Consider the following 12,388-nt stretch of genomic DNA (forward strand, 5'->3'; position numbering starts at 1 on the left):
GTTCGCAGTGAAATGACCGTAGAGGTTGCAGTGAGCGCAGAAACGAAAGGCAATTCCCATCGAATGATGATATGAGCATGTCGGGCAGAGCGGGTGGGGTCCTGTGTAAGCACGCTTTGCTGGCGGTGCATTGGTCACTGGAGCTGGTCGGTGATGAGACTACTGCTGAGCCGGTACGGCTTGCAGAGGGGCAGCAGTTGTTGTGACAGCACAGTTCTTGTTGCTGGAGCTGCTGTTGTTGTGCTTCTTCTTGCGGCGTGATGACTTGGAGGGTTGAGCAGTGGAGTCGGCGGTTGGTGCAGTAGTAGCTTGATGCAGAGACTTGGATGGCTTATCCCAGAAACCAGACTTTACCCGCTTGTCATTGATCTCGGCGGCAAGCAAGTAGGTTTCCTCAATTGATGATGTCTTGGCGGCGTGAACAAAGTCGGCAACATAATCGGGTAGAGCTCGAATGTACTTCTTGATGGCCATGTCTGGCGTCTTGACTTGATCGGGACAGATAATGCTAAGCTGCTTGAAGCGAGCAGTTAAAGCAGCGTTGTCTCCGTCTTTCTGCTGGATGTTCCAAAACTCGTCCTCCAGCTTTTGGCGTTCATGGGGAGGGCAGAATTCGTCCATCATGATGGCCTTCAGCTCTTCCCAAGTCAGCTCATAAGCTGCATCATTCCCGCGTTTGTTTCGTTCGGCCGTCCACCAGTCTAGAGCTCGGGACTGGAAGACACCGGTCGCATTGAGGGTACGGAGATTTTCAGGACAGCCGCTTTGACGCAGAGTGTCTTCAACCGTATCAAACCATTGAAACATGGCGGTAGGGCCATCTTCTCCGGTGAATTCCTTGGGTCCGCATGCCTTAAACTGTTTGAAGCTGAAAACAGTCTTGTTAGCATCTTTAGGAGCTTCGGTTCGCGACTCCTCAGACGATTTGCTGACGTTTTCATACACCTCGCTTACAGCTTTTGCCACTTGCTTGGCGATGATAGCAGCGAGACGCTTGTCTCTCTTTTCTTGGCGGGTAAGTGGGGTTCGGTGTCCAGATGACGACATGGTCTGCAACAGACATTGTCGTGGGTCTCAGACACAACAAATCGAATCTCACCTCACACGTCTACTACTTACTAAAGCTTAGGAACACGTCGAAACAGGTATCGCATAAACACATAGGCACATAACCATAGATTCACGAAATCACAGAAGCACATAAGCACGTAGGGCACAGAAACACAGAAGCACAGAAATACAGAAACACATAAGCACCTAGGCATTTAATCACAGTTGCAGTCAGAATACAGAAACCTATCATTCAAGGCTCACATGTCGTTTGTATGTTCGGTCGCAATTAGTATATCGAGTAGTATAGTATGATCGTATAGCGTGTCGAGTAGTATAGTATAATCGTATAGCATATAAGCGTATATCTCATCATAGTATTGCCTAAGTTCGGAACGATTTGTTACCGTTTTGAGATACAGGACAATGCGGGTCGTGTGTGTCGATCGAAGTGATAGTAAAAATAGAATAATGCTCCAAAAATTTAAACACATAAACAGATATATATACACATAAAACATATAAAATCGACGAACGATAAGAGTAGGCAATTTGCGGGCTCAGAATCAAAACACATAAAATCAAGAAATGGATTATCTGCGGCTACTAGACATCGACTACCCAAAGCGATTCGACTATTCACAATAGACTTGTCGTTACATTTCGACTTTCGGGATCGTGTCTCTGCCTCGTTTCTTGGGCATTCAACACGCATTCCCTAGGTCATACTCATGAGTTCAGGTCATTGGAATCCGTCGAAACTTTGGTGAGAGTTTTGTAAAACCAAATAGGTCAGAAATGGCTATCAAGGTTCGGGTTTCACCCTTGACTTAACAACCTTTGTTCCTGAGCTTTTAATAAAATAGAGGAGATTATTCATCAAAATATGGCTTTCACTCCTGATTTGGTATAATTCTCCTCGTTTGTTATTGAAAATAATGAGGAAATCATTGATAAATTGATAAACTCGGCATTGACCAAGAAATTTAGTCGAGAGTTTGCGGTTTTCACACCTAATCCCAACGAAATCGCTTGACCCTATTTGAAAATTCGAGTATAGTGATAGCGAAGAGTAACAGGTTATAGCACATAAGCTTGGTCCGTTGGTTCCTAACTATAGTCTAGGTCTCTAAGACAGCGACCCGGACTAGGTCGTGTCTTGCCAAATTCCCTATAGTTATGGCTCTGATACCAATCTGTCACACCCCAACCGATGGCGGAATCATCGGGGCATGGCACTGAGCGAAACAGATTGTCCAGAAGTTTCCACAACAACTATCATTACTATTTAGTTTAAATAATACGTCCCATACCGTATCCCAAATAGTAAAACAAATTATTACAGATAACAACTAGTCAAATGTTCTGTTCCGACAACGCAGATTCAAATATAATCATAAATATTGTTTGTTTGCATCTAAAGACCCCTATCTTGACCATGACAGACAACTATTTGTTGGGGGGCTCTAGAGCTTTATTCTAGCCTCGCTTCCCTAGCAAGTAAACACCTTAAACACCTGTCACATACGTTAAAATAAAGTCAATACGTATAATGTAAAGGTGAGCATACAAGTTTGATATAGCATATAGAGTTCGAAATAGTTTACGCATAACCAGCACGTACACAGAGGAAAACGAAGCATGTTAATTATCGACATGGGTCTATCGATACCAATGACTGCGGGTTGACTGCTCGAGGCAGTTCGCAATACATGATTACCACTGTAATCCATGCAAGTAATTGTCCTTAACAACTCCCGTGTGAACGGGTGCTGAGTCCAAACTATAGTACTACGTCGTTAAGGCAGGTAGACAGCATTTCACGTGTAAACATAACAACAAGCATTCATTTAGTCACGTAATACATGCAGAACGGTTAGCGTTTAAATAGTTGAGTAGTGTGTTCGATTGTGATTTAGGTAAGTAACGTATGTAACACCCAAAAGTGCTAAAGCAAAAAGGGTTCGAGTATACTCACAGCGATTGATTGATGGATTGAAGGGAGCGCTTGAGAGTAGGGTTAGCCTGAATAGTTCGATAGCATAACGATGAGTAGCGCGTTAAATGGAAATGGTGATGATGGGTCGAACAGCCTGGTCGATCGAATTGTAGGTTCGATCGAACGGGTTGTTCGTTCAGTTGGACAGTCCGTTCAGACAGCCTGTTCGATCGGCCGGTAGGCTCGATTGGTTGGACCGTTCGAGTGGATTGTTTCTTCCTTTGAGTAGGATGTGTTTGTGTATGATGGTTTGACCTTTTGAAGTTTTCGTTGTAGTATTTGATAACATTGAAGTGTTCTTACCTTTCAGGTCGATCGATCGAACGGCCTGTTCGATCGGCCCGCCTAACCGATAGGTTAGACACTTCAGTAGCAAGTCCTCAACAGGATGTCACCTTATCGAACAGCATGTTCGATCGGGTGGCACTCCAATACGTCGAACGAGTTGAATAATCGATTAAGGGTTGAAGCATAGTATCTCATGATCCGAAGAGTAATCCAACCCAAACCGTAGTTTGATCGAACATCACTTCGTTCAATACTAGACTTCATGAAATTGTTAAAGTGTGGGGCCATGTGCTAGCCGATCGGCTGGCCTGGTCGATCGGCTGACATGTCCGATCGGTTGGGCTGTTCGTTCGAACAGCCTGTTCGATCGGTCAGCATCCTGACCTGGTCGGCCTGTTCGTCTAACACTTGACTGTTCTGATTGTTTGACGTTATATCGAGGTATTTTGACAACGAGCTGAACCATGACACTTTCGTTCTTACTTGTTTCCTCTGTTCGGACAGGAATCACCCAAGTCCAGCCGGTGAACGGTTCGGAACGGTAGTTTAACGTTTAACCTGAAATCGGTGAACCTCGTAGATAGAATCCGAATCTTGAATCACGCAACCATTAGAATGATTAGTGAGTTGGCTCAAGCTCCGTTTCTACCGGTTTGAAGGCGTTGGGTGTAAAAGAGTTGAAAGAAAGTTGAAAAATCCATCTTTCAATCCTTTACATCATGTAAATGTTTAGATCTAGGATAGATCTTTGTTTGTTTATGTGGAAATCGGTTAGATCCAAGTGATTCTTGGTGGATTGAGGCCAAAACATGAAGTTCTTGAAGAACACCATGATGACATCATCCTAGAATACTTAGATCTTGATGATTTCACGGTTAGAAATCAAGATTTGAAAGATAGAAAGGTGTAGGAGCATGTATTGATCAAGAAAGTACAAGATTTAGGATGAAGTCTTACCGGGATTGAGAGAAATCTAAGAAAAGAAGGGGAGCACGAGCTGGTCGGTCAGAGGGTTTCTAAAAGTGGAAAGAATGACAATGACAGGCCTATTTATAGGCTTCCCAAAGAGGAAAGAGCTGGCCGATCGGCCAGGCATCCCGATCGGACAGCCTGCTCGATCAGACAGCCCGTTCGATCGGCTGGGCTGTTCGATCGGCTAGGAGCCTGATCGATTCACAGCCTGCTTTGAGCGTTTAGTGCGACGATTTCTGATATTTCGATTGAAGACGATACGAATACGATAGAGTTTCCTATTCAAATTACTTTTAATCCCAACTACTATATCTACATACAAGCATCTATACTTCACACTATCCTTTCGCTACCATTCATCATAATTCGATTTCGATTGAGTTCGATTGAGTTTCGAGTTTCGATTCGATTGATCACCACACATAACATAAAGTAAACACGCACAGGTAACACGTAAGGCGCACATACACGTAATATATCACCAATTCGCATAGTTCGAGTTTCGAGTTAGATTGATGATTCGAGTAGCTTGATTATTGATTGATTGACTTTATCGCATTGTTACTTCCTACTATTCACAGTCGTAAAGCGCTTCGCGTCGATTAAACATTCGATTACTTCGATTCCTTTGATTGGCAACACTTACTCCACATAATACAAATAATAAAACATAAAATAGACTAATTTACAGTCAAAGATGTCAAACTTGACTTGGACTCTGACTTTGACTTTGACATTCGAAAACACGGGGTGTTACAGTTGGCTGTGGTGGTTGTGGGTTGGCTGTGGTGCTTGTGGGTTGGCTGTGGTGTTTGTGGGTTGTCGTAATTTTATTAATATTTTGACAAAATATTAACTTTTAATTGTTGCAGATATGTCGTCAGATGAGGAACAACAGGCACCAAATGGTAGTCCGGTATTCAATCCGATGGCCGGGGGTAATTGTGAGCAGTACGGATTTTTAGACTTCCCCCAGAGAAGTACGGAATACAGACGTTTTGCCAAGTTCTGGGGTATGAGAGTGAGGCAGCAGAGGGCGTTGTGTTGGGACGCGTTATGGGAGTGTGGCGAGGAGCAGAGGGCCCGGGGTATAATCAGGGAAAATAACCCGTGGGATCATATGTTTTTTTATGCGGCTGGGCCTTCTTATAGGCCTATGATGGTGGAGTTCCTCTCCACGTTTATCTATCGACCACGGCCTGCTGAGCAGCCTAACTCAGATATGGACAATCCGATGGTGGAACCACCCCCTGCTGAGGTAACTTTCTGTTTTTTCGGGGAGCGACAGAATATGTCACTGCGTCAGTTTGCTTTGGCCATCGAATTCTACACTGATTAGGAGTTGGTTCAGGATATTTATACCACCGCGATCACATCTATGCCTGATGATCAGTGGCTTGCTTGGTGGCCCACCCTCTGTGATGTACCCTTCGGTCATAAGGCCCGTGTCTCATTGATTCCTGACCCACTCGTATGCTACATACACCGTTGCATTGCCACGTCGATATCTGGGCGTGGCAAAAGCAACGAGTGGGTCACTAAAGCCGACCTGTTCTATCTTTACTGTTTATTCACGGGGACGCCGTGCGCCCTCCATCGCTGCCTGGGGGAGTATTTCGCCTCATTTTCCCGACGTCAGAAGCGTGGCGGATTGCACGGAGGGGCGTTCATCACACGTATTGCCCAGCATTGCGGTCGGTATTTTCCATTCATCGGTGAGTTGCCACCGCCTGCCCCTTTCGAGTATTTGGGTATTAGGATGATGAGAGGGATGAACTTGGCGGTGAACTTTCCGGGCATTGGTTATCGGTTTGTCGATTTGAACGATCATATTTTCGTAGCCCAGCCGTTAGTACATCAACATCTGCTGGAGGCTGCGGAGGTGGATATGCCTCATGTTGTTGATGAGCCTGTTGGAGAGGGTGACGTCGAGCCTGAGGTCGAGCAGGGGCATCCGCAGGAGCCGCCACAGCATCCTCGGCGCGTCTATCATGTGGTGAGGTTGCCTCAGTCCACTCAGCTTCTCCTCGAGAGGCTTGTGGCGGGTTAGACGGCTGTGATGGAGAGGTTGGCGCTGCAGGATCGGCGGATGGACCGGATGGAGGATATGATCGAGTGGATGATGGCTAGCGAGGATGATAGGTGTACCGAGGCGGGGTTGCCGGTTCGAGACCCACCACAACCACGAGTGTATCTGGGGTCCGGCTCGGAAGCCGGCCCGTCCGGCACGCAGGCAGGCCCTTCCGGCACGCAGGCAGGCCCGTCCGGCACGCAGGCAGGCCCGTCTGACACGCAGATGCAGTTGACATGTTATGATAGTGGTTCTGATCACAGTGACGAGGAAATGGCTTAGGAGTGGTATTTATCTGTTTCGTTTGGTTGTATTTTGGGTTTAATGTGGTTGTACGAACAAATATTTATTCGTCTTTTGTTATTTATGTTTAGTTGTATGCACGGTTGTTTTTGTATAAACGTTTAATCTTTTATCAGCATGTATGGATGGTAACATGTTTAATGTTTTATCAGCATCTATGTTGTATTTTGGGTTTAATGTGGTTGTACGAACAAATAGGTATTGGGATTCTTATAACGAAGGGGTATATTGGTCTTTTTTAAAAATGCTAAGCATGTGCAGAAGGGGTATAAACGGTTATAAGAATTTCAGGGACTGATTTGAAAATTAGAATTACAGTTAGTTTTTAATAACTGAGCAGGGACTGTTCTTGTGCAAAACAAACCTCAGGGACTGGATTTAAAAAATTAGAATTACACAAATAAAAAAGGGAGGGGTCCTTCTGTATCGGACCGGCCTCCCAGGGTTTCGAACTCGCACATCTCGCATAGAACACACAAGCCTTAACCAGTTTATCCTCCTGTACAAGAGCTGATAAACTAGTTATAGTATATCCTTTATACACTTAGATTTGAAAAAGTAGAATTACACAAATAAAAAAAAGAGGGGTCCTTCTGTATCGGACCGGCCTCCCATGGGTTTCGAACTCGCACACTTCGCGTAGAACACACAAGCCTTAACCAGTTTATCCTCCTGTACAGGAGCTGATAAATTGGTTATAGTATATCATTTATACACTTCATACACTTTAAGGTGCTCATTGAACCATACGGCTCTCATTGAACACAAACAATTTCCCAACTTCAATAAAGGGGTAAACTAGATCTAAAATTTGAAAACTCACACATTAAAACACCAAGAACACACACAAACGCTCTGGACCACACGATTTTCACAAGACAAACTCTGGACCACAAGATGAAGGTTAGTTTGTATTCCAAATTTTATTGCTTAATCTTCAACTTTTTTTATTTTTTGGTTTTATTTCCGCCGTTTGTGGTGGTGTTGGGTTTGACGGTGGTGGGGGATTGACGGCGGTGGGGATTGACGAAGGTGGGGGATTGACTGTGGTGGGGAATGACGGCGGTGGTGATTGACGGCTGTGGTGGTGGTGGTGGTTGTGGTGGTGGTTGTGGTGGTGGTGGTGGTGGTAGTGGTTATGGTTGTGGTGGTGGTGGTGGTGATTGACGGCTGTGGTGGTGGTCGTGGTGGTTGTGGTGGTGGTGGTGGTGATGGATGGCTGTGGTGGTGGTGGTGGTTGTGGTGGTGGTAGTTGTGGTGGTGGTGGTGGTAGCGTAACCCTACCCGACTCCCGGCCCGACACGTTTGTCGGGTCTAGACTTATATCATCGTTTTTTTTAAATGTGCATATGTTATTTTTATTATTATATTTATTATTTTTAACAATATATTTTCGGATGTCGGGTCTAATGCTATAATTGTATGTTCTATTAATAGGATATCGAAAGTCGGTGTTTTGACGGTGGTGGTAGCGTAATCCTTAGGGAGAAGTACACTGCGTTCGTATTTCAGATTCAAACGCTTAACTGCGTTCGTATTCCAGATTCATGCACCGGAACGTCCACCAACGACAATGCTTATGCGTCAGCAACCTGTGACGGTGGAAGTAGATATTTACCGGTGACTGTGAGGGTGAACTGGAATGTTCTTCCACCTCCACTAACGACAATGCTTCTGCGTCAGCAACCTCGAGGAAGAACTCCTTCTGTATGGATTGGTTCTTCATGCTGTGGAACCAGTTACTGAGAATTCTTCAGCATCAACGAGGGAGTGCTAGATCAGGTTGGAGGTTTACCGTGGAACGCGTCCTTAAACTTGATAGCAGCAATATGGTGACCGAATAGAGATCTGAATAACCGATACAGTTTGCAAGAATTTAATAATATGTAACAGTTAGCGATTTAGGGTTTAGGGTCCAGGGTTTAGTCGTTACATTTTGTATTAAAATGACATGTTTTTTGTATTAATATAAAACGGTGTTTCGTGTATTTATTTCGTTATGGTTAATAAATGACAAGTGAAAAATAATTAAAGACATTATAATAATTGGTAAATAAAAAATTTGACATTTTATAATACACAAAATTCATTTCATAAAATATCGTCATGGGTCAAAAACCCTACGTACCCGACCCCCGGCCCGACCCGTTTGCCGGGACTAGATATAACATCGTTTTTTTAAATGTGCATATGTTTTATTATTATAAGTTGCATAAACTCTCAAGACATAACATTCCGCTAAATAACCAAAATACGAGAGTCATTACATTCGTTTACATAAGTTGCATAAACTTAAATACGGCTAACGACAAATACAAATACGGACAAAAAAAAAAAAAACAAAATCCAACAGATTATCAAACAGGTGTCCCTATTAAGAACGACCCTTGAATTTTTATTTTCCATTTCTGCTACTTGCTCTTTATACATTCGAACCTCCTCTTTCAAATACTTGACTTCGTTTTCAAGTACTGCTTTCGTATCCATCAAACCTCGGATGACTTGAACTGACCGAGGACACATGGGAGGGTCGATCCATGCAAAGAATTTGCACCGAGAACGCTGAAACTGAAGGCGAATTAATATATATCATTACCACTATACAAACCATAATGCATAAGTTACAACAACCATTGCATCAAGATGTTTTTAAAGTACATACCAATTGCACGCAGGTGTAAAATTGACGCCCGGGATTAATATCCGTCCAAGATGTTTTTACCCCAGCTTGCCTTCCACATCTACACATAACCATTGTGAATGTGAAGATGGATATGGATTACACTTTCTCGTACGTAATACGTATTTGTTTAGAAAAAAAAAGGACACAATACGCCGCTCATAGCACAATGAGATACGTATAAAGTACAAATTCTAACCACTTTTTCAGAAAAAGTAAATACATATGCCTCACATAGTGCTATGAGGTCCGTATAACAAAAAGTTAGGTGGTGTATATGCCTCTCATTGACCTATACGGTCGTATACGCTGACACCTTTTCAGAAAAATTAAATTCACAAGCCCCTTATAGATCAATGAGGGCGGTATAGACTGACAACTTTTTCAAAAAGTAAATACATACGCGTCATATAGATCAATGAAGGCTGTATATGTTGTTTTTGTTTGACTTATTTAGCAAGGAGCCTGCTCTTTGACATATATACACCCAACTATATACCCAAAAAGGTCTTGGACCACACGAGACAACGTTGGACCACACGATGAAGATCAGGAAGTACACACACACGCCCGGATTCTTTGTCTCTAGTATTGTTATCGCTCTCGTATCTCTTCATACGCTCGGAGTATTTAAGGTTAGTTCGTATTCCGTATTTTTATGTTTAATTTTCATTTTTTCTCTGATTTTTGTGGTTTATATTGGTCGGGTATATTGGTGTTGGGGTGGTGGGTTTTTGTGGTTGACGGTTGTGGTTGTGGTTGTGTTGTTTTGTGGGTGGTGGGCTGTAGTGTTTGTGGGTGGTTAGGTGGTGGTGTTGTGTAGTCGGTGGTAGGCTGTGGTGTTTGTGGGTGGTGGGCTGTGGTGTTGGTTTGTTAAGATTGACGGTAGTGAGGTGGTGGGCTGTGGTGGTTGAGGTGGTGGGTTGTGGTGGTTGACGGTGGTGGCTGTGGTGGTGTTGTGTTGTGGGTGGTAGCCTGTGGTGTTTGTGGGTGGTGGGCTGTGGTGGTTGACGGTGGTTGAGGTGGTGGGTTGTGGTGATTGACGGTGGTGGGTTGTGGGTTGTGGTGGTTGACGGTGGTGAGGTGGTGTTGTGTTGTGGGTGGTAGGCTGTGGTGGTTGAGGGTGGTAGGTTGTGGTGGTGGTGGTGGTGTTGGTGGTGGTGGTGGTTGTGTTGTTTGTTTATTATATTTTACAATATAATTTCTAATATCGAGTCTAACACTATAATTCTATGTTTTTTAACAGGATATCGAAAGTCGGTGTTTTGATGGTGGTGGAAACGTAATTCTTATGGAGAAGTGCACTGCGTTCATATTTCAGATTCAAACGAGTACCTGAGCTCATATTTCAGATTCGCCCGGAACTCTGACGTTGTCAGATGTTAACGTGCAAATAGCACGGAACTCTCATATTGTCGATTCCCGGTGTAGTCTTGATAGCATCTATCGACGCGCGGTAGTTCCGTCACCGGCATCTACTGACGCCCGGTAGTTCCGTGACCACCATATACCATCACGCGTCTGAACCGGCTTTTAAACCGGACGGAATCTACGAAGAAACTGTTCGATTTCACGGTTTGTTTGAGAACCTGATTCAGATACACAACGGTCTCTTTGCTTCGTCCACTAGAACTATTTGTGTATGCATTCTTTTGGAATGCAACAACCAAAAGAATGCATACACAAATAATTCTAGTGGACGAAGCAAAGAGACCGTTGTGTATCTGAATCAGGTTCTCAAACAAACCGTGAAATCGAACAGTTTCTTCGTAGATTTTGTCCGGTTTAAAAGCCGGTTCATCAAATTGGATGAAATAACCGATTCTATTCCCAACTCACGACATTGCCTTGTATGATCAACCTCTTCATCATATTTTTCATGCATTTCCATTAGCCACAGTTGTACGAAGAAACTGTTCGATTTCACGGTTTGTTTGAGAACCTGATTCAGATACACAACGGGTTCGTGTGAATCTAAGTAATAATATGTAATAGTTAGCGATTTAGTGTGTAGGGTTTAGGGTTTCGGCTATGTATTGTATTACATTTTGTATGAAAGTGTTGTGTTTTGTGTTATTTTATCAAACAATGTTCACTTACATTTGCGTTATGTATTATAGAGAATTTGACGTTTTATAATAACACTTGATAAAAAAAAATGTAGAAGTTTTATAATACTAATTATAAAAATGTTGACGTTTTATACTAACACTTGATAAAAAAATGTAGAAGTTTAATAATACTAATTAAGAAAAATGTTGACGTTTTATATTAATAATTAATAAATAAAAATGTTGCCATTTTTCTAAATATATTAAATAAAAAAATGACATTTATATACCTTCCTTTTATAACAATAAATAATAATAAATATAAATGTTTATATTTTTTATTTTAACAACAATTTAAAAATATATATATATGAAGTTTTTTTAAATAATATTTCACCCACTTGAAAACCCTCCATACCCTTCAAATTTATTCCACACAAAAGAGCCAATGATTGGGTAATCATTGGCTGACACCCAATGATTGAAAATTAATAGGATGTGTGAAAAAGTAACCAAAAAGTAAACGTATAGGGCAATGAGGTGCTTATCAGGTGGGTCCATTTTCAGGCGTATGGGGCAATGAGGGATGTATAGGGTTAGGGGATGTGTGGATAAATTAAGGGGGATGTGTGGATAACCAAAGCCTTGTTTAAACCAGCAAGTTGACCTTCTCCACTAATATGTGTTACTTGTAGTGACATGTTCTGAACCTTTTGTTCGTACAAAGTGAAAATCTAAGGTTAGATGTTCCATTCTCGAGTGAAACACATGATTTGCGGAGTAATGCGTAGCACTTAAGTTATCATGATAAATAGACGGTGTTGTAGTTGAAATTAAGCCAAGTTCAATAATGAAATAAATGAGCTATTGAACGTCAGCCGTAGCTAAAGCCACAACCCTAAATTCGGTTTTAGTAGAAAACCTGGCAGGAATGGGTTGTCGTTTTGAACTCTAAGGAATAGGTTTTAAATCAA

Source organism: Helianthus annuus, chromosome 12 (assembly GCF_002127325.2).
Source record: "Helianthus annuus cultivar XRQ/B chromosome 12, HanXRQr2.0-SUNRISE, whole genome shotgun sequence".
NCBI lineage: Eukaryota > Viridiplantae > Streptophyta > Magnoliopsida > Asterales > Asteraceae > Helianthus > Helianthus annuus.